General features: G+C 33.4%; 1 protein-coding gene and 1 long non-coding RNA gene across 19 annotated transcripts in view; one reads left to right on the top strand and one right to left on the bottom strand.

The window, feature by feature from the left end:
• Nucleotides 1–24,698, top strand: part of LOC146995185 (uncharacterized) — a 428,660-nt gene that overhangs the window by 259,693 nt on the left and 144,269 nt on the right. The window contains exon 1 of one of the 9 annotated variants that reach the window (XM_085825826.1): nt 22,604–22,712. The exons of the other annotated variants lie outside the window; for them this stretch is intronic. The gene's annotated coding sequence lies outside the window, so the exon portion shown is untranslated. Of the gene's footprint in view, nt 1–22,603; nt 22,713–24,698 lie in introns of those variants that run through there. 9 annotated transcript variants of the gene reach the window in all.
• The window catches only part of LOC146995189 (uncharacterized), a 96,758-nt gene that overhangs the window by 34,840 nt on the left and 37,220 nt on the right, over nt 1–24,698 (bottom strand). The window lies entirely within an intron of this gene.

Below are 24,698 nucleotides of genomic sequence, written 5' to 3'. Positions count from 1 at the left end.
AAAGAAAACGGTGGCGGCACTTTTTGCGACGTTAATTTTGATTTTCCAGGTAATGAGCCAGGACTCCATGTCTGTTAAATAAAGTTGAAGGTGATTGAGAGTGGCGTTAAGTGTTGGCTGCTGAGAAATGATGGCTGTGTCGTCCGCACAAAGGGCTAGATCGACACTTGGTGATTGTGGTATGTCATTTACATACAAGTTGAAGAGCGTAGCGCTAAGAATTCCTCCCTGAGGCACCCCCGCCAGGATAGGCCGAGGAGAAGAAACAGAATATTTAACTTTGACAGAAAAGGTACGATTATTGAGGTAAGAGTGCATTATGTGCACGAAATTAGCCGAAATTTCAAGTCGCATGAGCTTGAATAAAATTCCGATATGCCAACACCTGTCGAAAGCCTTTGCTACGTCTAAATAGACTATAGTTGTAGGCTTTCCACTGCGAGATCCTGTGTGAATGATTTCTACTACCCTCAGTAGCTGGGTCTGAGTTGAGTGTTTTGCGCGAAAACCGAATTGTTGAGGAATAATAATATTTCGGTTTCGGCAGAAATCATTCAGGTATCTAAGCAGTATAGCTTCGTAGATTTTACTAAGTGAAGACAGGAGGCTGATCGGTCTGTAATTTTGAGGGACTTTGGGTCCATACCAGGTTTTAGAATAGGAATGACTAAAGCATTCTTCCAGCTATTAGGATAATATTTTAACCTTAGCATTGAGTTAATCAAAACTGCTAGGTAAAATATGAATTTAATAGGCAAATTTTTAATCATGCGATTAGAAATCCTATCAAGGCCAGGTGCTTTTGCAGGGGTGAGATTTTTGACAATTGCAGAAATCTCAGTCATGGTTGTGGTAATGGGTTCCTCAGAATGTGTATCTGAGGAGAGAAATTCTTCAACTTGGTGTTGGACTTCATGCGTGTGCGTTGCACAGGTATCGAACATGAGTCCAGTGTTTAATGAGAATTGTGTTTGAAGACTGTCCGCTATGCGTTCAGCCTTCTCAGTATCTGTTAATGCCATCCGGTCATTGACCGTGCTCATTAGGGGGGGAATGTCATGTTTAGGTTTGCGAAGCCGTGCGCTAGCAACCCAAAGGCTATTGTCAGAAGTCTTTAAGGACTTAAGATAATTTGAGTATTTATCATCTGCGTACTTTTTAATGTCAGACTTGATCTCATTCTGGATTCTTCGCAGTTGTACTCGAAAGGATTCTAAAAGTGTGTTTTGCCAATCTCTGCGAAGACGGTTTTTAATTTTGATTTTATCCTTAATGAAGTCAGGTAATTTATAGTGATTAGGCCTGAATTTGGGTTTGGAAGCAGCCGTGAACGCACTTCCCAGGGTTTGGTTGAGCCTGTCAATGGCTAAGTCAACCTCCTGATTATCGTTAATTTTGATAGGGGGGAGAATACTATTTTCCAAAACATACCGAAAGTTGTCCCAGTTAGTCGAGACTTGCGCCGGTAAATTTTGATTGATTTTGGTAGTTTTAAGGGTGAGGTGAACCGGATAATGGTCAGAGGACAATTCCGGAATCACTTTGATCGAATAATCTAATGGAATATTTTTAAATAAAGCCAAATCAATAATGGAAGGAGCACCTAACCCCCCAGGAAACTGGTAATGGGTAGGTGAGTTCGGCGCTATAATTTGGGTACGGGCGTCCTGAGCCCAAATTTTGAGTTTATCGCCATAGTTGTTGGCATTGACACAATCCCAACTTCTATGACGGGCATTTAAGTCTCCTGCGATAATCAGGTTATTTGCTACACCACTTAATTTTCTGAGATCAGAGAGAAAGGCAGGTCCCTGTCTCGGAGGCATATAGCAGGACGCTACTGCTATTGGGGGGGGGGGAATTTTGAATATGAATTTGAATAATTGTCGCTTCTAGGGCCTCCAGTGGTGGCGTGGGTATTCTAGAATGCTTTAATGAGCGTTTTACATATATGCTAGTACCGCCACTAGCACGAACAGTGTCACTGATGCATACCTCTCTATCATTTCGGTAGCATAACATAATTCGCGATGTTCGCGCTAAGTCCCTCAACCAGATGTACAATCCTGTACGAGGAAGAGGTCCATGTGGTGCTCATTAATAAAATCCCGGACTTCGTGGATCTTGTTCTTTATTCCGTTGGCATTCCAGAACGAAATCAGTAGCTCTTCATCTCTATTTGGATCGTTGAACGTGCTGGTTTAGTTGAGGAGTCCAACGTAGGCCTCGTAGATAAAAAATGCTCGCTCAGGTCCGGTGGAGACTGTCCGTAGCTGAGGCAGGGCATTTCTGAAGGCTTGTAGTAAGGTTTTGTGGTCGATTCCGAACTCAGATGAGATCTGGAATACTCAACGGAGAGTGTCGGTACAGCTGCAGTCCTCAGGAGTTGGGGCTAGAGCCTGGGCCGGTGGTGCTGGCTGTGATGCAGGTCGCAGTGCCGGGGCTTGCTATGTCATACGGTGATCCTCCAAAAAGCGAGTTTTGCGCCAATGTTGGAAACGATCACTTTGTTGGCGACTTATTTATCGGATGAGTGTCATTCGGCCAGCTGGCGTAGAGCCAATTTTCGCATTGTCTTTTAGAAAGGCAAAGCAAGTTTTCGAACCGCGAGAATCCTAAAGACTCGCTTGTGCAGATTATGTTGAACTGAAGAAAATACTTTTCCATTCTCGTATGCAACAAAATCGGTTTAATCCTAATATACGGTACCATGGACTCTGATCTAATGTAAGAATGTCTATGTAAAGAAAGAAAGGTTCCATAGACGTAATGTAAATCAGTTTGCTAGAGTGTCGGTAGAAAGCGGAGGGAAAAACTCGCCAAGGGAAAAGAATGCCAAGGGGATTTGGCGACGGAACCTGACGGCCAGAATTTCCCTTTCCGCGATGTTCTTAGACTTTCGTGATAATTTATACTCGGATTTTCGTACTTTTTTTTGCTCAAAATAGCTAATCTATTAATTAATTTACTCGCACAAAAATTATTTTCTTTTCCTTTAAAGGAAATTTAAAACGATATTCGTTTTATGTACTCTTGATAAACTTGACCTTTGAATTTCGCGAGCTCCGGCGACAGATATTTCGCGCATACGGAGCTGTTTCCCTCAACGTTGAGACGGAGCCATTTCTGTTGCAGAGAAGTTTTTTTTATCTTAACAATACATATTTAGTTTATTCTAACCTCCATGTACGGTACACACAGGATTTGGTGATATTATGATGAGCAGTAACAACAGTTACCTTTTTCTGTCTCTTAGTCTCTGTTTAAGAAGATGTTGGGCAGTAAACCGGTCATTTTGGTGTTGGCGGCAGTTTTCAAAATTCTACCAAGGCCGTAGCAAAGACTAGGATTTTATCGCAAAATCTTTTAAACTTTTTTTTTTTTTTCATTTTAATAAATGCCTTATTTTTCATTTTGCAGTAAAATAAAAAATCGTAATCAGTCAGTAAAAATAGTAATCGTTTAATCTGACTATATTCGCCAAAATATCATTGATTATGGTAATTCAATTTTTAAGTAATTAACTTCATTTTAATGTTATTTATAGCATTTAATGTTTAAATCCTCTAAATTTATTTATTATTAGTTAACAATACTTTCAAATTTAGGCAAATTTCTCTGGCATAATTCTGAAACTAAATCTAGCAGTATGATGACATACTATCACGAAATTTAATGCACATATTTTTGTTTATGTATGCTGCTAAATAAATATAAAATACCTGAATTTATTTTAAAATATCATTAAATAGATTTATTTATTTCGTTTAGCTGCAAAATGTCTGCAAAAAAACTCGTTTTTTAATCCAGATCGGGCAGATTCTAATCTCAATCTTCAGTGGAGAAAACAGCTCCTATTATAGCTATAATAGTAATTCTTTCAGGATTTTATTATATAATGCCTCTGATGCAATTGACAAACTTTTGTGTTTACAAATGGTACTATAATTAATTTACTTCTCAGCGCAGCCAACACGCACTATGCGAATAGACTGGAGTTTTCTCAAAACACACCTGGAAAATCTGGAAAAGTCGGAATTTCATTCTCCTCTTTAAGAGGCATACATACTATGTATGTGCTTATATGTGTATATGTATGTGCGGACTTACAGTTAGTCAATTAAGTCTGCGTACATCAAGAAAAGTAGTATCAAATCCAAATTTTAAGGTGCGAAAAGGGTAGTTTCTTAAAGTTTTATTTTTTAAATATTTAGTTTCAATAAGGGACTTTGAAATTATTTAACTGTAATATTTTCATATCTAATAATTTATGCACACTAATTTTTAAAAGATAAGTGGCCAGAAATTAAAGCCTATAAAGTTTGCGTACAACGCGAAGGAGGCAGGGGATTTCTTATCTAACTTTTAAACTTCAAACTTGAGAATGCAAAGAAGGTTACACTTTGAAGGTCATTGACTTCCGAAGCAAATTTCACGTTGATTGGAAGTTGCTATTTCTATTTTCTTTGACGAAAATGACAACCAATAAAGAAATTCCTTTAGTTACGAGACAACTAATTATCAAATTGAGAGATGAAGGTAAACCTCTTCGTTATATTGGTAAAACCATTAGAAAACCATTTTCTAGTGTGCAAAGAGTTATTCAAAACTATCTTGACACTGGTAGTCTTGCTGTAAAACCAAGATGTGGGAGACCGAAGAAGCTAACGCAGAGAGAAGAAAGAAAAATTCTTTTACGAATTAAACAAAATCCTAAACTTTCTTCTGCAAGCATTGCAAAAGACATTTTTTTAACTAGCAACAAGGAAATTTCTACTGAAACTGTACGAAAAGTGCTGCGAAAGTCCAAATATCATAGACGCAAACCTAGGTCTAAGCCATACATTTCCGAGACAAATAGAAAGAAAAGAATTGCTTTTGCCAAAACATATTTAAACTCTTCGCAGGACTTCTGGAACAATGTAATTTGGTCAGATGAAAGTAAATGTACAATATTTAAAGTTAATGACCACCCTATTGTATGGAGAAAACCAGGAACAGAACTGAATCTGAGAAATTTAAATCCAACTGTCAAACATGGAGTTGGCGGTGTGGTAGTATGGTGGTGTATGTCGTCGAAAGGAGTAGGAAATTTTCACATTATTGATGAAGTCATGGATAAGTATGTTTATCTGGATATTCTGAAGAAAAATCTACGAGACAGTGCCCGAAATTTAAACCTTTCTAATACCTTTATTTTCCAACAAGACAACGACCCGAAACATACAGCTAAAATTGTGAAGGAATATCTCCTCTATCACACTCCAAAACAGTTGCGTACTCCACCACAGTCACCAGACCTCAATCCAATCGAATATTTGTGGGCAAAATTGGAGAAATGAATTCGAAAACACAATATTACGTCGCGAAATAAGCTAATTAGTAAATTGCAGGAAGAATGGGCGAAATTTACGTCGGATGACACTGAAAAACTAGTTCAGTCAATGCCCAGACGTCTGCAAGCTGTTTTGAAGAATAAAGGATATCCTACAAAGTATTGAAGTAATGTAAAAAACTTATATTTTGCTTTTTTTTTAAAGTGTACGCAGACTTAACTGGAGGGAATTTCTGAGTTTTTTTGACAAAATATATTTTTGAAAAAATGTAAAAAGTATTACACTGATATTATTTACTTTTTATTTAAGCTTACAATTTTAGATAATAGAAGAAAAAAAATGCAATGATTAAAATACATTTTTCTATGCTTTAAGTGTTTTTTTAATTTAAAATTTAGTCTGTATGCAGACTTTCGTGACTAACTGTATGTAGGTGCCTGTATGTGTGCGTGTATACACAGACATGCATACGTTTTTACACTGCGCGAAAAGCGGGGGGGGGGGAGTTCTTTATACCTTGTTCTACTGGGCCGATTGACAAAATTCAACTTGCGTTTTTCATGTCTCGAAAGCGCGACTTAGGATATGTATTAGAGTTATATATAGCATTGCTCTAACATAGGCATTTTGACACAAAATCGGACTTTTTCTGAAATAACGTACCAATTTTTTTCCCCTCTATATTTCGATTCTACGAGTTAATATTAAATTTTCTAATTTATTCTACGAGTTAATATTAAATTTTCTAATTTTTGGTGAAAAATTTATGGAGAAATTTCAAAAATCCACCTTGGAGCATTTTTTTTTTTTTTTTTTTTTTTTTTTTTTTTTTTTTTGTTTCCCAGTTTGAGCCAAGATTAATTCACTCAGCGAACTTCTTAATTGGTACTTACGTATTATCGCAACCAGGTTGGCGCTATTTGTAAGTTTGAGTAAAAAAGTATGAATAGAAAGAAAATGTACATTTATTAATTACAGATAATTTTTAATACAGTTTTTTATGTTATTTTGTTTTAAAATATAAAATAGCAATTAAACCCTTCCGGTTTCGAATTTGAATAAGTTGCAGAATTATTTTTTCGGCGGAAATCTTTTGGCTATTGCTTTTAGCACTGATTGAAAACCGTATTCGCCATAACCATGTACACGTCGACTTATTTTTACCTAAAAAAACATCCCAGAATTGCACAAAAATGGCACTGCGCACACTGTTGACTTTATCCATGTACACTGCTATTTTCTCATAAATTACAAAAATTTGCACGAAAATGCAGGAAAATTTTGTGAATTTCCACATGCTCTTTTTACAAAACTACGTATAACACGTAGGGGTGCCGTAAGTAGGGTAGCCAAATTTGGCAATTTATGCGAATTTTGGCCTGGTTGCGATAATACGTAAGTACCTCTTAATTTATTGCAATCTATTTTCCGTTCCTTTTTTTTTTAATTATACAGGAGCGGGAAAAAGTCATCGTTCTTACTTTCAACTAATTTTAACAAAGTGCGTAAATGAGATTTGGCGTTATTATCGCTTATAGCAAATATGCCAAATTTCAAAACGCCCCAATGTGTAAATTCACGTATATCTTAGGAAATTCTGGATAAAAAAAACTCGAATTTTCGTAGATATGCTTAGAAATACAACTACTTTAAGATGATGGTAAAAATTTTATAGGTCAGAATTCAAAATTTGTTTCGAAAAATTGATAAAATTTGTTTAAAAATACAAATTAACAAATAAATCATAAAAAATGGGTGAATTTGATTTGGAATGAACTTAAATTTCGAAATGTGGAAGGAAAAATACAAAAAGTTTAATAAAAAAGAGATATTAATAAATATATATATTAAATTCAATTAACATGGAGGAGCTAAAATTTTGAGAGCGAATTTTTTAAAAATTCCCGTGCGAGTTTTTACAAAACTTGGCAATCTGGCATCATTTGAGTCGTAGAATCGAAATATGGAAAGAAGTAACATACTGTGGGTAAAAAAAAGTATTTGCACACCTACATTTTTGTTTGCAATTCATAAAAAGAAGCATTAAGAAATAAAAAAAATTGGTATTTCCAAATCAGAATAAGTTTAATCATCCGAAACAAACAGAAAAATTACAATAATATAAATAACAATGCTTTTTTGTAACAAAATTAAAATATCTCATATCAAAAAATATTTGCACACCTGCATGAATACAAAAGAAATAAAATATATAAGCAAATTTCAAATAACTAATATTTAGTATGCATTCCTTTAGCATCTATTACTGCTTGTAATCTTGCTGGCATTGATTTAATTAAATTTTCTGTAACAGTAGGGTCAGTATTCGACCACTCTTCAATAAGGGCTTAAGAGCAGATTTGCTTGAAATCTTCCTTTTTCTTATTTTTAAATCCAAAGAATTCCACAAATTTTCAAAGGATTTAAGTCTGGTGATTGTGGTGAAGTGGCAAGTTTTCTGGGTACATTATAAAGCAACCACATACGTGTTATACCGGCAGTGTTCTTGGGATCATTGTCTTGCTGAAAATAGTACGAATTACTGATACCAATTTTATTGCACTTTGTGGCAAATTATCTCGCAACACATCAATATAGGTTTGAGCTATCATATTCCCATCAATAAAACACAAATCACCAACTCCTTTGCTAGCCATGCACCCCCAAATCATAACATAACCTCCTCCATGTTTAACTGTAGGTAACACATTTTGGGTATGAAAAGCAGTACAAGGTTTTCTCCAAATTATTTTCCTGCCATCTGATTTAAAGATATTGAACTTACTCTCGTCGGAGAATATGACATTTTTCCAGAAATGAATTGGCTTATTGTTATATTCCTTAGCGAATTCAAGTCTCTTCAGACTATTTCGTTCAGTTATGAGAGGTTTTTTTTCCTTGGTGATCTCCCATAAATGTGTGCTTCATGCAGGACATTTCGAACACTTTGGGCACAGGTTTGAACTCCAGATGTTGAAGCGACATCATTGGCTAAAGTAATTGCACTAACAAATGGACTTTTTGATGCTTCTCTTATGAATTTTCGCTTCATTCGCAGTGAAAGTTTCTTTGGGCGTCCAGAGCGCAAGTTATTTGATGTAGATCCTCTTTCTTTATAACGTTTTATAATATACCGAACAGTAGAGAAGCAAACATTTACTTTTTTACCTATTTCTCGATAACTTAGGCCATTTTCACGTAGAGACACAATTTTTTCTCGCAACGAAATCGGCAATTCAGATTTCTTAGGTGCCATTACAATTTGAATCGACAATCAACTGATAACGTTTCGACAACACCTAGTCGTCTTACGTACGTTATTTACTGCGGGATGACTGTCAAATAATAGCATAAAAATGCAAATTTGCTAAAGTTGAGTTGAGTGTGCAAATACTTTTTTGACATAAGCTATTTTAATATTGTTGCAAAAAATGTTTTTTTTATTAATATTATTGTATTTTTTAATTAATTTATATAAATAAGCTTATTCTATTTTTAAATGCCAATTTTTGTATTTCTTAATGCATTTTCTTATAAATTGTGAACAAAAATGTATGTGTGCAAATACTTTTTGTACCCACTGTACGTATCCTAAGTCGCGCTTTCGAGACATGAAAAACGCAATTTGAATTTTGTTAATCGGCTCAGTAGAACGGCAGATACGGGAAGTGTCCCATTTTGTGTTTTTGCGCAGTGTACTTCGCCAACATCACGCCAAAGTCGCCTAATCTGTACTTTTACTATTTTCACTTAAACGCATTTCTTGTATTATTTTCAATGCTTCGCATTGTATCAGAAGGGAACACGCATATTTTGTGATAGTATTAGAAGAGATATTTTTTCTAGGAACGATAACTTGTTCGGTTTTCAGTCTCTTGAAGCAAACATTTTTAAATATTCTTGATTTTTGGTACGATGTCGACGACACATAAATCCACATGGCTCAATTTCTCTTCCTTGTTCTAAATCATGGGTATCTAAACTAGGACCGTTTGAGGGCCACTTTGTAAAGGATAAAAATTTGCGAGGCCGCATTGCAAAGAAAGAAAAATTTGCTGGGCCACACGTACAATATTTTTAACAAATTGAAATAAAAATTAGCTCTATGTTGTTTTATTAAAATAAATTAATTTCTTTTTATTATTAATTTATTAATATTTGAATTAGATATTTATGTTATTATTAATTAGTAAAAGTTTCATTTCATTTAGTTCGGATTTCATACAAATGGAAAAAGTTCGAATTAATGAAGATGGTTGAATTTGCTTTTGTTGAACAAGCAAATCGATATCGGGTTCAATAGACGAGATAGCAATTCTTAATGCATTTTCAGGATGTTTGTCAGTGATCTTTGTTCTATATTTGTATACTTCATTCTTGAAAATAATTGTTCACGAATATAAGTGAAGACATTAATAAAGTATGATTGTTAAAATTAGGATATTTATCGCGGGGTAGGTAATCTTTATAAAACTCCAGTAAAAAAAAAATTTCAAATTTTTCTTTCAGTTGAATGTCACTTTGCATATCAACATGACATACTAAGATGTTTTTATTTAAATTTTTATTTTAAAATAAATGCCAACGAATCGAGTTCAAACATTTATTTTTTAATAAAAAAGTATAAATTTAAATACTTTCACAATTTGCGTTTGGGCCGCACTTTAGACACCCATGTTCTAAATGTGTGATAACAAAATGGATTGCGAAAATGCGTATAAATCTAATTAAAATTAAATACAGTAGAATCCCGCAAACATGACTCCCCATATCCAGACATTCCGTATAACTCGACAACCTTTTTAAGATATTTCTAGGCCAAACAGAGCAAATATTACGTACAGTACATATAATTATTGTTTACGCGTTTATCTTTCCTGTTCTCTTCAAGGATTTGAGTGTTCTTTTTCCGTAATTTTTGCCGTTTTTGCATTTTGCCATTAATTCTTGGAACTGTCTAACAAATTTCAAGGTATGTTGTAATACATGGCAACGCTGTTTGCTTCTTTAGAGGTGGTGGTGGTGTAATTAATTATGGCAAAGCACACTAGGGCTATCTGCCTAAGGGGAGGGATACCTTCGTGGAGGACGTTCTAAGGAAAACTGGCTCGTATACACGTTACACATGGGTAAAAACCACGAAAACACCCATGCAGCCAGCCCGTTCGCGGGATTCGAACCTCGGACCGAACTACCAGTGTCAGCGACTTTACCGCTCGGCCGCTGGTAGGCCGCTTCTTTAGAGGATACGAAAAAAGTCGGGTAGCGGCTGGCCGCTGTCTCACATACCTTTATATTGTTGCGAAATCAGAGCTTAAATTGCACGGGTTCTGGTACTTAATTACCGGAACTCGGCTATTAAGTACCGGGTTCCGGTACTTCTTAGTTTTTAGGATAAATAATAATGCTAGCCGGAGCCCTAAAAAAGAAGGCTTCGGTACTTCTTCTATGGAACTGAACAACAATTTCAGTGGAAATTTGATATCAAAAATTTTATTTTAAGCAATAAAATTATATTAAAAATTATTTATTAGATTTATTAAAATTAGAGATAAATTTAAAAAAAAAGACAAAAAAGAAAATCTGAAAGGTTTCAGATTCTAAAGTACGTCCAAAGAGGCGTTTTTTTAAACATTTTGTGTGTTACCTTTACTTATTTAATATCCTGTTCTTTGCACTTAAACCATAAAATTCAGTTCAAGATAAATATCGCAAAATAATTTTAAATTGAACATATCTTTGTTTCCGAGACACAGTCTCACGCGCTGGAGATAAAAATGTTTTTTCTGTACAACGTTGCCATAGCTCGCTTTGAAATCGTAGAGTTTGTAAATCAAAAATTCGTTAAAGTTTTACAAAATATGAAATCGATAATGAAACAAATTTCAAATCTGTGCTTTCAGATGCCCATATTCGCAGTAGGATTACGTCATTCAAAATTGGATGGCTCTAGGTATCGTTCTTTTATCACAATGCGAAACACATACTTACATTTATGCAGATTCTTCATTATTTAATTTCTTCAAATATAATACAGGGCGATAATATTAGGTGACTACAGTTTGAAAAGTGAAGCGGGCATTCAGAGTGATTCGACACAAAATCGCAAACGAAAACAATAGTCTTTCAGAGACAAAGCCCCTTTGGACTAATAATCTAATATATAGTACTCGTATATTTAATCGAATAATAAATTATTAGATTAAATTATTATCTAATAATAAAGTTATTAGATTAAGTTATATTTAAAATCACCAAAGAAATAAATTTTAATATATTTCTTTTATTATTTATCACTTTGATCATTAATTATTTTAATGATTAACAATTTTATTAATTATTTTATTTATTTATTTATTCTTGTTCCTCTTTCCTGAGGGTCTACGGTAGGGCTTCGGCTCTCCTAATCTTAGAAATTAAGCCCTGTGTGAAACGTTAGAACAGCAGTTTTCAACCTTTTGTCTAACGCGTACCATCTAAACAAAAATTGATTGGATTGGATTATTTAATTATGACAAAGCACACGAGGGCTATCTGCCTAAAGGTAGGGATGCCTTTGTGGAGGACTTAAGGGAAACTGGCTCGTATACACGTTACACATGGGGAAAACCACGAAAACGCCTATGCAGCCAGCCCGTTCGTGGGATTCGAATCTCGGACCGAACTACCAGTGTTCAGCGTCTTTACCGCTCGGCCGCTGGTAGGCCCTAAACAAAAATTGAAAAACTTTAGTTCCACCACTACATTTTACATTGATTATTTTTCAATTTCTCAAATGGAGGAAAAAAAAGTTTGCCATTTGCACAACCTGTTGGCTATTTGCATTAAATATGCACGCATAAAAAATATTCGATTAAAAATGGGTTTCCATTTTAATTATCAAAATTTAAGTTATAATAATTAAATTCTAAAATTGAGTGCGAAATTGGGGCCCATTTAAGAGAGATAATTTTCATTATTTCTGGTTTTATTTCACTTAGTTTTAACCGTAAATTAGGATCCACTTTTAATTTAGTTCTGTATTTATTTTTAAAATACAGCATGGAAGAAAATCCTTATTCACACAAATAGGTTTTGCAAAAAGGCAATAAAATTTTAATAACTTTATTTGAAATGCCTTTAATTTTTTTCCACGGTTGAGCCGCTAGTTAGCCAGTTTTCTTCACGAGATTTTTGTGTGTGTGTGTGTGATTATGGCAAAGCCTCGAGGGCTATCACAACGAGATTTTTGAATTTAATATTTAAAAATACTTTGTTTCTCTTGATCCCAAAAGTGGCTCCCAAAAGTGTTCTTACACTTATGATTTTCATTGAAATAGGGCTCTATCCATTAATTAAAAGTAAACTTTCTGAATCAGATTTTAATAATAAGAAACTATAATCTATTCGTAACAAAATGACATGTAATATATTTAAAATAAGCGAAACTTTATTTTTAAGGAAATAATAATCAAAAAATGACAAACATTTTATCTCACAAAAGTCTTCGTACACTTCAAAAAAATCTTGACATATTATTAAATATTTTCATTTTTCGTTCAATTAATATTAGTAGGATATCCTTTAGCATCCACAACAGCTTTTAAATGTCTGGGAATAGATTTTAATTTTTTTTGTAATTTCTGTATCAATGTTCATCCATTCTTCCATCATGGCTGTTTTGAGTTCGCTTTTCGTTTTGATGTCGTGTTTTTGTACTTTAACCTCTAGCTCTTTCCAAATGTGTTCTATGAGGTTTAAATCTGGCGACTGAGTTGGTGTTTTCAAAACCTGTGGACAATTGTACAGACACTACAGGCGAACGTTGAGAGAACTTAGAATCGTTATCATGAATAAAAATAAAGTTGTTTCCAATACCCAAATTTTGGGCTGATAATTTTAAATTGTCTCTTAAAATATTTAAATAAAGAGAATGATTCATTATGCATCAATTAATACCAAATTACCTAGTCCTGATGCTGTTATGCCCTCCCCCCACACAAGTACATCTCCACCGCTTTGCTTAACTGTTCCAACTAAGTTCTTAGAATAAAGTTCCTCATTTTTTCCTCTCCATACAGTTATTCGACCATCGGAACCAAAAATGTTAAATTTGCTTTCCTCAGCGAAATAGGACATTATTCCAGTACGTTTCGGGTGTATTTATCTCTGATTTTGCGAATGAATGCCTAAGCTTTCTGTTTTTCTCACTAACAAAATTTTTTTACGGGGTGAACGCCCATGCAATCCAGCTTCTCTGAGAACTTGTCGAACAGTTTAAGGTGAAATTAAAGTAGAAAACTTTGCATTAATTTCTGCAGAAACTTTTACAGCACTCAAATGTGGGTTTTTCACAAATTTTCTAATAATAAATCTCTCATCACGTTTAAATAGTTCGTATATCACGTTTAAATAGTCTCATCACGTTTAGTTAACTTTCTCGGTCGACCTTTTTTTACCTTGTTTTCAATCCGATTTTCTTCTTTAAAGCGTTTTATCACATACTGCGCTGTAGAATGTGATACGTTAACTAATTTAGCGATATTTCGAATTGATTTAACTCTACTGTGGTGACAAATTATCAATATTCGAATGCTGTTTGTAATTTCTTTACGACTGCAACCCATTTTTCAATAATAAATAGAATATTATGAAGTAAACAATAAAAAATTAAAGCAAGCGATTTTTTAAATGTCACCACATTGCAAAAGTTAAAAAAAAGCGGCGAACTGTAATTCTAATTTTGATTTTATCTAAAAATATTTCAAAACCTGTGGACAATTGTACAAAGACTTTTGTGAGATAAAATGTTTGTCATTTTTTTATTATTAATTTCTTAAAAATAAAGTTTCGCTATATTTTAAAAATCATGTAATTTTGTTATGAATATGTTATAGATCTTATTATTAAAATCTCATTGAAAAAGTTTACTTTTGATTAATGGATAGAGCCCTATTTCAATGAAAATCATAAGTGTTCGAACACTTTTGGGAGCCACTGTACCTAGCCAACCGGAAAAAAGAAGAAAGAAACAAAGTTCTTTCATTTCGTTAGAGATATATCCGAGTTCTTTAGGGTGAAAGGCAACAGCAAGAGCAAAGTTAAATTCCCAGCGAGTAACTAAAGGACATGTCTGAATATAATAACAGAAAATACGAATAAAATTCTGTTGACTTTGCATCTTTCGATACGCGCCAAAGCGGAAAAATAGATACTGTTTATGAGCTTTGCATCTGCCTTTTAAAACACTGCAGTTGAAGTGAACTAACTTTGTGATTCATGAATTTCCTTACATCTACCTTTTCGTTTCCAACGTTTTCGTATAGTAGCTAGGGTTGCCATAAGGTAACTAAGATTAATTAGGAAAAAAAAAAGAATACTATTTAAAACTGTGTGATTACTTTGAAAATGGCTAAATTTCTTACAGATACAAAGCATACTGATCGGAAATCATATCCAAGAAAGCTAAGCTAATTGTCATTCTAGCCCACGATGCAAATTTCCAGAGAATATTTTCATTAATGGTCCTCAGGAATCGGATAAAAGTAACAAGTTTGCAGTGGAGGCAGTTGAAGCAATTCTGATTTGTCATTACAATGACTCACGCTCAATTTTGAAATTATGTGAAAGAAGAAAATGATATAAGTAAGAAAGTAAAATCAACATAAAATATGACTGGCATAAAAAGGATTGGTTTTACATCTTTTTTATTACTCATTGTTTAGGTTCCAAAAACTTTATTCATTTTTTGTCAGAGTAAAATAAACCATTTTAAATGTAGCCTGTAAACATCCCCTATCAATGCTTAACAGTTATGCCATTCCTATTCATAGCAGTTAAATTTTAACGTAGGAGGTCCACCAGCTGCCGAGCGCTAAAGTCGCTGAACACTGGTAGTTCGAGTCCTGGCTAACGGGCTGGCATGGGTGTTTTCTTAGTTTTCCACAGTTTGAGCCAATTTCACTTAGGAACTCCTCCACGAAGGCATCCCTTCTCTCAGGCAGATAGTCCTCGTGTACTTTGCAGTAATTTAACAAAACATTAATTTAGGAAACCTGCCGTCCAGACGGGAACGTAACCGTAACCGAAGAGCCTGATTTCGAATCCCGGAGAAGGCATGTATGTAAATTGTCTGTGCCTTCATAGGACGTAACGGTGGCCGCCGGCCCCATAATAAAACGACCTCCTTTTCTGACCTTAGTAGGGGGCAACGCCTATAATCGGTTAGTGCCCGCCATAATTTAAAAAAAAAATAAATAAATAAAATAAAATAGAAAGGCTTTCACGTGTTATATTACTCTCATAAGGGGCTTTTTTTTTTTTTTTTAATTACGTACATATACACGTTTGTGTTGGTTGTGCTGCGTTAACCATGAGGCCTATTATTATCGGCCAGGAGGGTTGCAGTACACTCGTATATATTACATTACGTTACACATACACATTTCGAGAGCATTTGGGCTAAAAATATTTAAAAACAGCATATCTTTAGAATTTCCGACAGATAGTCTTGCGCGCTGGAGATAAAAGTGTTTTTTCAATACAATGTTACCGTTACTTGATTTGAAATCGTTGAGTTTGCTAATCAAAAATTCGTTTTGACAAGTTTTACAAAATATGAAATAGACAATAAAAGAAATTCTAAATTCGGGTTTCCGGGTATCCATATTCGGGTAGAGAACTACGATATTCAGAGTTTAACGTCTCTAAGTAACCCCCCCTTTTTTTTTCCCGCACGATGCGAGAACCATACATGCATTCATGCAGATTCTGCATTATTTAATTTCTTTAAATATAATACAGGCTCTAATATTTGGGGGCAACAATTTAAAAAGTGATTCGCTGTTTATAGTGAATCCACGCAAAATGCCAAAACGAAATTAATAGCCCTGCTGAGCCAACGCCCTTTGGGCTAAAAAAAATAGGAAAGCTAAACTTCAGTCCACTTCAGGTAGTTTTTATTAGAATTTACGACTACCTGGATTTAGTGTCAAAATGGTCTTCAGTTTTTAATTTTTTTCGAAATTGTTTATGTCGCCAATATCGCCAATTTAAAAAATAATAATGAAAAATCTGAAAGGGTTGATTTTACCGATCGTCCAGAAGGGCCTTTTTTTCCCTTTGAAAGTGGAGATTATGGGCAGAGACGTCCCAGGTGGAATAACGGAATATTTTAAAGGATAATACAGGTACATAATACATTTAGGGTAACACAGGAATGTTCTGTATCTCTTGTGTACTTAAAAACTGAAGGAAATATAAAATGCAATTCTATATAATTAGATGTATCATGAATTAAGTGCATTTTTACTTAAACATATTAAAATGTAAATAGATAATATTCTTTAGAATTGCATCTATTTCTTTTAAATAGCTTAGTTGTTAATACTGGACAAACGAAAGAATTATATCTTCCGTTTTTCCGAAAGGCAACTGACTCGCATGAAAAGTGAAACAACGAAAAATCTTGTTTCAAGCGGGGGGGGGGGACGACAGAGGCAAGACAACACGCGCCAAACAATTTTCTCTAGACTAAGTTTCGATCAAGGTTAATTTTTCTAAACTAAAGTTTAGTTTAGAAATCTCTATTTTAATTAGTTACTGAAGTTGTCTTTAGTTTCTAAACTAAAGCTGTCTTTAGTTATCTTTAGTTTTTATCTCTGTCTTGAGCTAGCTGTAACGATCTGTAAACAAGTAACGAAGTAAGAATCATATTCAGTTGCTTTGAAAATGTGGAACACATTTAGTTTAATCTTGGTTAAATAAATAAATAAAAATATTTTTTTTTAAAAAATCAATCTTAGCTTTTCCAAAACCCCACGAGTGACCACTCAATACCGGTAGTTCGACTAAAATTGCAAACCTCTTCGAACTAGTGGGCTACATGAGTACTTCTCTTGGTTTTTCACTTGTCTGTAACATGAGTATAATCTAGTTTCCTGAGAAAGACCTCCACAAAGGCGTCCCATCCCTGAAGGTGATACCCCTACAGTACTGTGTGTATTCAGTTAACATAACCTAATTTTTTAACCCGAGCGGGCGGTGAGCCAGAAGGGCTATTAGTCTCAAAACGGCATTTTATGGCGTTTCACTATAAACGGCGAATCACTCTTTAAATTGTTGCCACCAAATATTACCGACCTGTATTATATTTAAAGAAATTAAATAATGAAGAAGCTGCATGAATGTATGCATGTTTCTAGCACTGTGAAGAAAGTACGGTACCTACAGTCATCCAATTTTTAATAACGTAATCCTCCACCCGAACATGAGCACCTGGACCCCCGAATTTTGAATTTCGAATTTTTTCCATATTTTGGAAAATTTTAAGGAATTTTTGATTAACAAACTCAACGATTTTAAAGCCAGTAGTGGCAACACCGTACAGAAAAAAAGTGTTTTTATCTCCTGCGCGCGACACTGTCTACAGATGTTCTGTTTTTAAACATTTTGCGATATTGCTGTTGAATTGAATATTATGTGGCCTGAGTGTGAACAAAACGTTAAAAGACGCAGTTTTGAATGTCATATAAAATCTGAAAACTTTCAGAATTTTTTTAAAATTTTACTTACTTATTTGTTTATGTATTTTTCAAAATTGGTTTCACGCTGATTTCCTTCAAATGTTAGGTTAGGTTATTTGGCCAAGCACATTGGCCAAATAACGTAGGTTTGATTTCGTGGAGTAATTTCTAAGGAAAACTGATTGCATAGTAAAAATCACAAAAGCCAACGCAGTAGTCAACAGTTTTAACTACTCGGGTACAGTGGAGCCAGATTTGCTTCTAAAGAATTTGGAATTTAGTGACAGAATATTACAGCCATGCGCCAAAAAAAATGGATAATGATCCAATTCCAGATGAAAAAAAAAATCATATTTTCTTGAAAGGAAAATCATGCAAACTGTCATTCTGTCAACCAAGAGTTTGAATCCCCCCCTGTTAATCAGAAATTGTAAAATACAGTAAATGCCCCTTAATGTTATCATTTGGATATTGTTATCGAACTGCAGAAATTCCTCTAATTTGTATATGAAAACATGAAAAATACATCACTCATTGCGATTAACAGTTCGGTTAATACGATCCAAATATTACAAATACATTTTTTAAACAAAGGTTTCTTTTAAAGTTTAATATGGTTTATCAGTTTGAGTTTATGTATAAACATGGCTCAAGTGGAATAGCGACACATTTTACAGGATATTAGATGAATTATGCGTTTAGACTAACGTATTTCGTCCATTTTACGCCTATTTATTTCGTTTTTTCATAGTTGCCGGTTTTTCCCGGTTGCATATTTCCGAATTCTATCCCACCCCCTTTTCGAATTCAAATAAAATCGTGACTGTTTCGTATCATTTAAGTCGTTATTGTATTTTTCTCCATGGATAATTGATGTCATTTTTATTGCCGAAAAGGAAGATTGAGCGATTCTCCAATTGTATGAGGTTTTAGATTTTTCGTAATTAAATATGAAATTTGTAAGGATGCCGATGAAACCTCAGGAACTGTTGTATATTTTCTCAAAAATACATTTTGATATTTCACGCTGTTAGTTAATTTCTTAAAAATTAATCAGATTTATTTACTAAATCGTTATGTTTAGTTTCCAAATATAGTTTTAATTTAACAGGTTTCATGCATTGATTTTTCATTGCATTTAACACACAACGGATATTCATTTTCCACTGATAATGCAACATGTAAAACAGTATCTAATAAACTCTTCTTGATATTTACTTGATTTTTTATTAGAAGTAGAAAGAAAAATGTTTATTAGATGTCTGGCCATCATTCCCATTTTCACTCTTGCCGATTTAATCCCAGTATACGTTACACACGGGATTGGGTGAATTTTGCGACATTATTATAAGCAGTAAACGGGTCATTTTGGTGTTGGCGAAAATTTTCAAACTCGCGCCAAGACCATACTGCGTTCTAGGATTGTACCCTCTTGTGTAGCCATTTATCCATCAAACAAAACTGATTTTTTTTTTTTTTTTTTTTTTTTTTTTTTTTTTATATATATATCATTCTTCAAGCACGCAATCGAATTTTCCAATACTTCGAAAATGTTATATGCTTGCTTGACAACAAATTTGGTTAGAAATAGGGAACACAAGTGTGTAAACTATGCATATTACAATTATCGCTGCGCGCTTTGAAATTCGATTCTCGAATTGTTCAAGCATAACGCCTAAATCAAGGGGAAAACAATACAATCAAAATTAATATATGGAAATGATTAATTTAAAATTCCTAGTAAATGTTAAACATCCAAAATTCTTTTCAAATGCCGTTATATTTTTTGTTGTCAAATAAATTTTTTTTGAATTTAGCGACCCCCCAAAATTTCTTCGCGACTTGCGTACCATTGCCATAATAACGCTTTGTATTCATGTAAACCTGATTAATTCTGAAGTGGTTTAAATTCTGTCAGAAACAGTACAAGTGATCTATTTTTCAATTGCATTTGGAAAAAATGATTTCAGACTTGTTTTCAACTGCATGTAACAGAGTATTATCAGAATTACGGGAAAGTGCGACTGTGAAAATGGATAAACATCAGCTGTCCAATGTGAAAAATAATGTTATCATTTGGATATTGTTATCGAATTGCAGAACGCCCTTCAGTTTGTATACGAAAACATGGAAAACACATCGCTTATTGTGATCAACAGTTCGGTTAATACGATCCAAATATTACAAATACATTTTTTTAAACAAGGTTTCTTTTAAATTTTAATATGGTATATCAATAGAGTTTATGGATGGACATGGGTCAAGTGGAATAGCGACACATTCTACAGGATATTAGATGAATATGCGTTTAGACTAACATATAATATAACATCTTTCATATATTCCAAAACGAAAAAAGACTTTCGGCCCGCCGCGTATTTAGAGTGCCCCCCATGCCGCACAGACACTATACATTTACAAACATCCATGCAGTCTCCGGGATTCGAGCGCGAGTCTTTCGGTACGGTACTCAGAGTCACTAATCACTATCCCGGTTGGAAAAATGTGATCACATTTAATGGAGTCTTCGTGTATCACGATGGAACGGTGTTTGGACACAACAGGGTGCCCAGGCACAGTCGCCTTAACCCTTCTACAACAAGTAAAAAATTCCTAAATAGTGCACGAAATAACTAGAGCAACGCATATAATTTATATGTATATTTGTATCTAATTTAATTCTTGCTTTTAATTTATTCCTTTTACAATTGAAATTTTGTTATTCATGATTTAATTCCAGTCCCCGTTAAACATTTTTAACAATTTTCATTCAAGTTGCTTAAAAACATCTTTCGAAATAGAACTTACTAAGTATGGATTCACTCTTTTCAGATAAATCTACTATAATTAATCTTAGAAGATAAATATAATCAATATTATTTAGTAAATAAATTATATATATATATATATATATATGGATATGGTATGTGTGTGTGTGAGAGAGAGAACACGTTTTAATTCTAGTTTGCAGTACATACGGGATTCGGCGGCATTATGTGTCATTTTGGTGTTGGCGACGATTTTTAAAGTCGCGTCAAATGCTGTTCCGTATACTAGGATTTTACCTAGAACAGGGTTTCTTAAACTGTAGGTCACGACTCCCGTGTTGGTCGCGGGACCTGCAGTAGGATGTTGCCAAAATTTTAGCAGTTTTGATATTTCTTTAACTTAATATAATAATTTTACAGTTATCAAATATTTTTACACAATGTATCTGAAAATAAAAAAAGCTAGACAATACAGACAAAGGGAAGAACGAAAACGTTTCGACGCATTCTTTTTATAATATAAACGTTCATTTTCCTTGCTTTGCACGTGAAGCTGTCATTTCGTTTGTTACATATTTAAAAATTTCACATCGTTCTATGTCTTAAAATTAGAAATTAAAGGGAATGACCTGAAACTGCAATAGTATATTACAGTACAAGTGAAAAAAATTGAGAGTTTCACTCACGCGTGTGTCTTATTTGCGCAATACTTATGGAGTCCCACAAAATTTGTGTAAATATTACGGGGTCCTGAGGTTTAAATGAAAGTTTATTGCAAGGTGGTAGTAGAAAGTTTTCCCTGCCATTTATATAACCGTACTTGCTACAATAAGATATCCCGCCTCTCCCGAGTAGCTAGTCAAATTATTTCGTTTGTCTAAAACTGAAGTGAAACTCATTTCAATTTAAATCTGACAGTTTTCGGAAGCGAAGTGTTTGTTTTAGACTAAAAAAATCACCAGCATTAATTGAAATGGTAACAAAGGATTCGAATTTGCAATGACCAATGCCTTTATCCCCACATCATCAAAGAATTATTTTTATCGCCAAAAAGAGGGTTCCGCAAAGAGGTAAAATTTAGTGCCAAATGTTAAATTTAACAAGAGTAACTGCCTTCTACAGTGAAAAAAAGGTAAAAACACTGAAGGACTTAATTTAGTAAATTTTTTTGTGTCAAAAAAGGGCCAGAATCAATTTTGTGAGGGGTTACATCATGAATTTTGACAAGCATCGACGTTTCCTTGATCAGTGGTTGTTAACAAGAGCAGAGTGAAAACGCTCGAACTTTATGTCGCCAAGTGCTTCGGGTCTGGGAGGGGGCCGAAATTTACAATTAGCAAACGGTGCAAATCCATCCAATGAAATTTTAGTGTAATTTTTAACTGATTTTTCTGATTGGCTAGAAAGGGCACATGACCGTTCGCCACTGACTTCGCGACGAAGTGCAAAAGCTTTACGGCTCATACTAAGGCTATACTAAGGTTTAGAGGAGCCTTAGCTCATACTAGACTTTAACTTTGTTGGATCTAGGTGCTATTCTTGCGATTATAAATTCTCTATATATTTTTCATTGTCTAATTTGATCTAATTTTCTAATTCTTTTTAAGATCTTTAATAGCTTTCTGTTTGATATATTTTTTGTATAATTTTCTAATTCTTTTTAAGATATTTAATCTTAAATATCTTTGTATTTTTGATTTTTTTTAATATAATTTTCTAATTCTTTTTAAGAATCTTTAATATTTTTGTATTTCATATATTTTTTATAAATTTTCTAATTCCTTTTTCAGATATTTTATCTTTGTATTTGATATATTTTTTTATATAATTTTCTAATTCTTTTTCAGATATTTAAGCTTTAATATCTTCGTACATAAATATTTATTCTAACCTTACTAACATTTGTATATAATATCTTTGTATATAAATACTAATTTTTCTTACTAACTATTAACATTTGTATATAATATTTTTGTAAATAATATTTGTAATAAATACTTTTTTTCTTGCCATTAAAATTTTTGTATTGTAGTATATATATTGTAATTTACTTGTGTAATAAAAATAAAAATTTCTGAAATGGAGTCCGAGCCTTTCAGCTCCAGGTAATGTATATTTGCGTATTTATATTGTTTTATTTATTTTTTAGCACTTCACTCGGTTTGTCGGTACTACCAATGTCCCGGTTAAATCTTTGTTGATGAAAATTAAATTATCTGCATTAAGTTTTTCATAATAAACTGTAGTTAAATTCTTTTAATATATTGCATCAGTCTATTCTATTGGTTATCTATTTAATTAAGTGTTAATATTTGTGTTTAATTTTTTACATCAGTAATTGTTACTTAACGAAAGTTCATCCACTCATTAGTATGTACATGATTATTAATTTTATTTTCATCGTATTTAAAAGTACAGTTGGCGTCGTTTGATTTGCGTAACGTTTGTCTAGAGCTATTTTGTTAACTATATATATCGTTGAGCATAGCAGCAGAATTCAATTAATTTACTATAAATATAACTATAAACGGATAAATCGATGCTTTCACAGTATATTAGGAAAAGGAAACAATTGGTTTAATCCTCTGTTTGAAACAACGCAGCAAATATAAAATTAGGGTGTGAAGTGCAGAATCGCCCACTTATTTGGCGCTTTTTACAAGAGTAAGAAAAACTGGATTTTTGTCAATTTCCTTTGACTTTTTTACATCAATGTGTACTTGAACAAAGGAAGATGCACATTGCCGATATTGTGCAATTCTCTGATGTTTTTTTAAGTGAAAATACGTCGATGTGTTACCGGATAGGGTAAATCATCTTTATATGTCACAAATTTCATTTACATGATCAGCGCAAACTGATGCAAAACGGTGATATACAATCTTTTCTAAATTTGAAAAACTGAGATTTTAGTTGGAAAATGAGCTAGACAAGTTAAGGTACTGCTAAAATGCAGCTTTGTATTAACAAAACACAGAATCACAATGAACAGTATTTCGATAGACTTGCTTTCGATCGAATTTCGGATCCTTTAAATTCGGTGATATCGGAAAAGCTGTGATAGAAGTGGCGGTACGCCTCAATGCCGTATAGGCTATCTATCTTGTCCGGAAAAGGTCTAATATTTTTTGCCGATTTGAATATTTTTTTTTAAAGTTTGTTCAGCATATTGTGAATTTCAGAAATGTTGCATGAGTATATGAACACAAGATTCATGTAATGAGAAGTGCAGTGCATATGGATTGCTTTTGGAGCAAAAGCTTTAATCTGAGCTCCAATTCCCTTTTTTATCACGTTACCTGCTCCATCATAACTCATAGCTAATGTTGCTACCATCTAACCCGGATTTTGAAATTATTGAGATTATAGAATTATTATTGAGTGGACCTGTAATCTTAGCTAGTCTGAGAAAATGTAGGATGTCTTTCTTATCTAATATTTTTTGACTGTTCACAAATCATCTTGTACACCATCATAAAGTTTCCTTATTATTTGAAGTGACTTCATCAGTTATAATGGAATAAAAGTGAGCAATGGTATTGCTGTATGGGAAAAAAATTTCTTTACCTCTAGCACGCAAGGCTATTGGAAATTTTGAAGATAGGCCTTTTTTAAATATTTTTTTTATATAGCTGTTTACTTGAATTTTATGTGATTTATGTACGAAGAACAGGCTATTTGAGAATTAAAGGTAACACACAAAACATTAAAAGAATTCCCTTTGGGTGTAATATAAAATTTGAAATCTTTCAGCTTTTATTTTAATATTTTTAATTTTATATTTTTTTCTAAAGCACAAATGTGAATTACCCCAGAAGGGCTATTAGTTTCAAAATGGAATTTTGTGTCAAATCACTTTAAATGTCCGAAGCACTTTTCTAATTGTTGTCACCAAATATTATCACCCTGTATCATATTTCATGAAACTAAATAATGATAATTTGCATGAACATATGTATGTTTACGCATTGTTGAAAAACAATGTTGCCTATAGTCATTAAATTTTGGATAACATAGTCCTCCACCCGAACATATAGGCACTTGGAAGCCTGAATTTGGAATTAACATATTTTTATTATCTATTTTATACT

Source organism: Stegodyphus dumicola, chromosome 10 (genome assembly GCF_044657685.1).
Source record: "Stegodyphus dumicola isolate Sdum_Otavi_A_Nest chromosome 10, ASM4465768v1".
In the NCBI taxonomy this organism is placed as follows: Eukaryota; Metazoa; Arthropoda; class Arachnida; order Araneae; family Eresidae; genus Stegodyphus; species Stegodyphus dumicola.
Note: the sequence above shows the minus strand (reverse complement) of the source record. Positions and strands in the feature narration are given on the sequence as shown.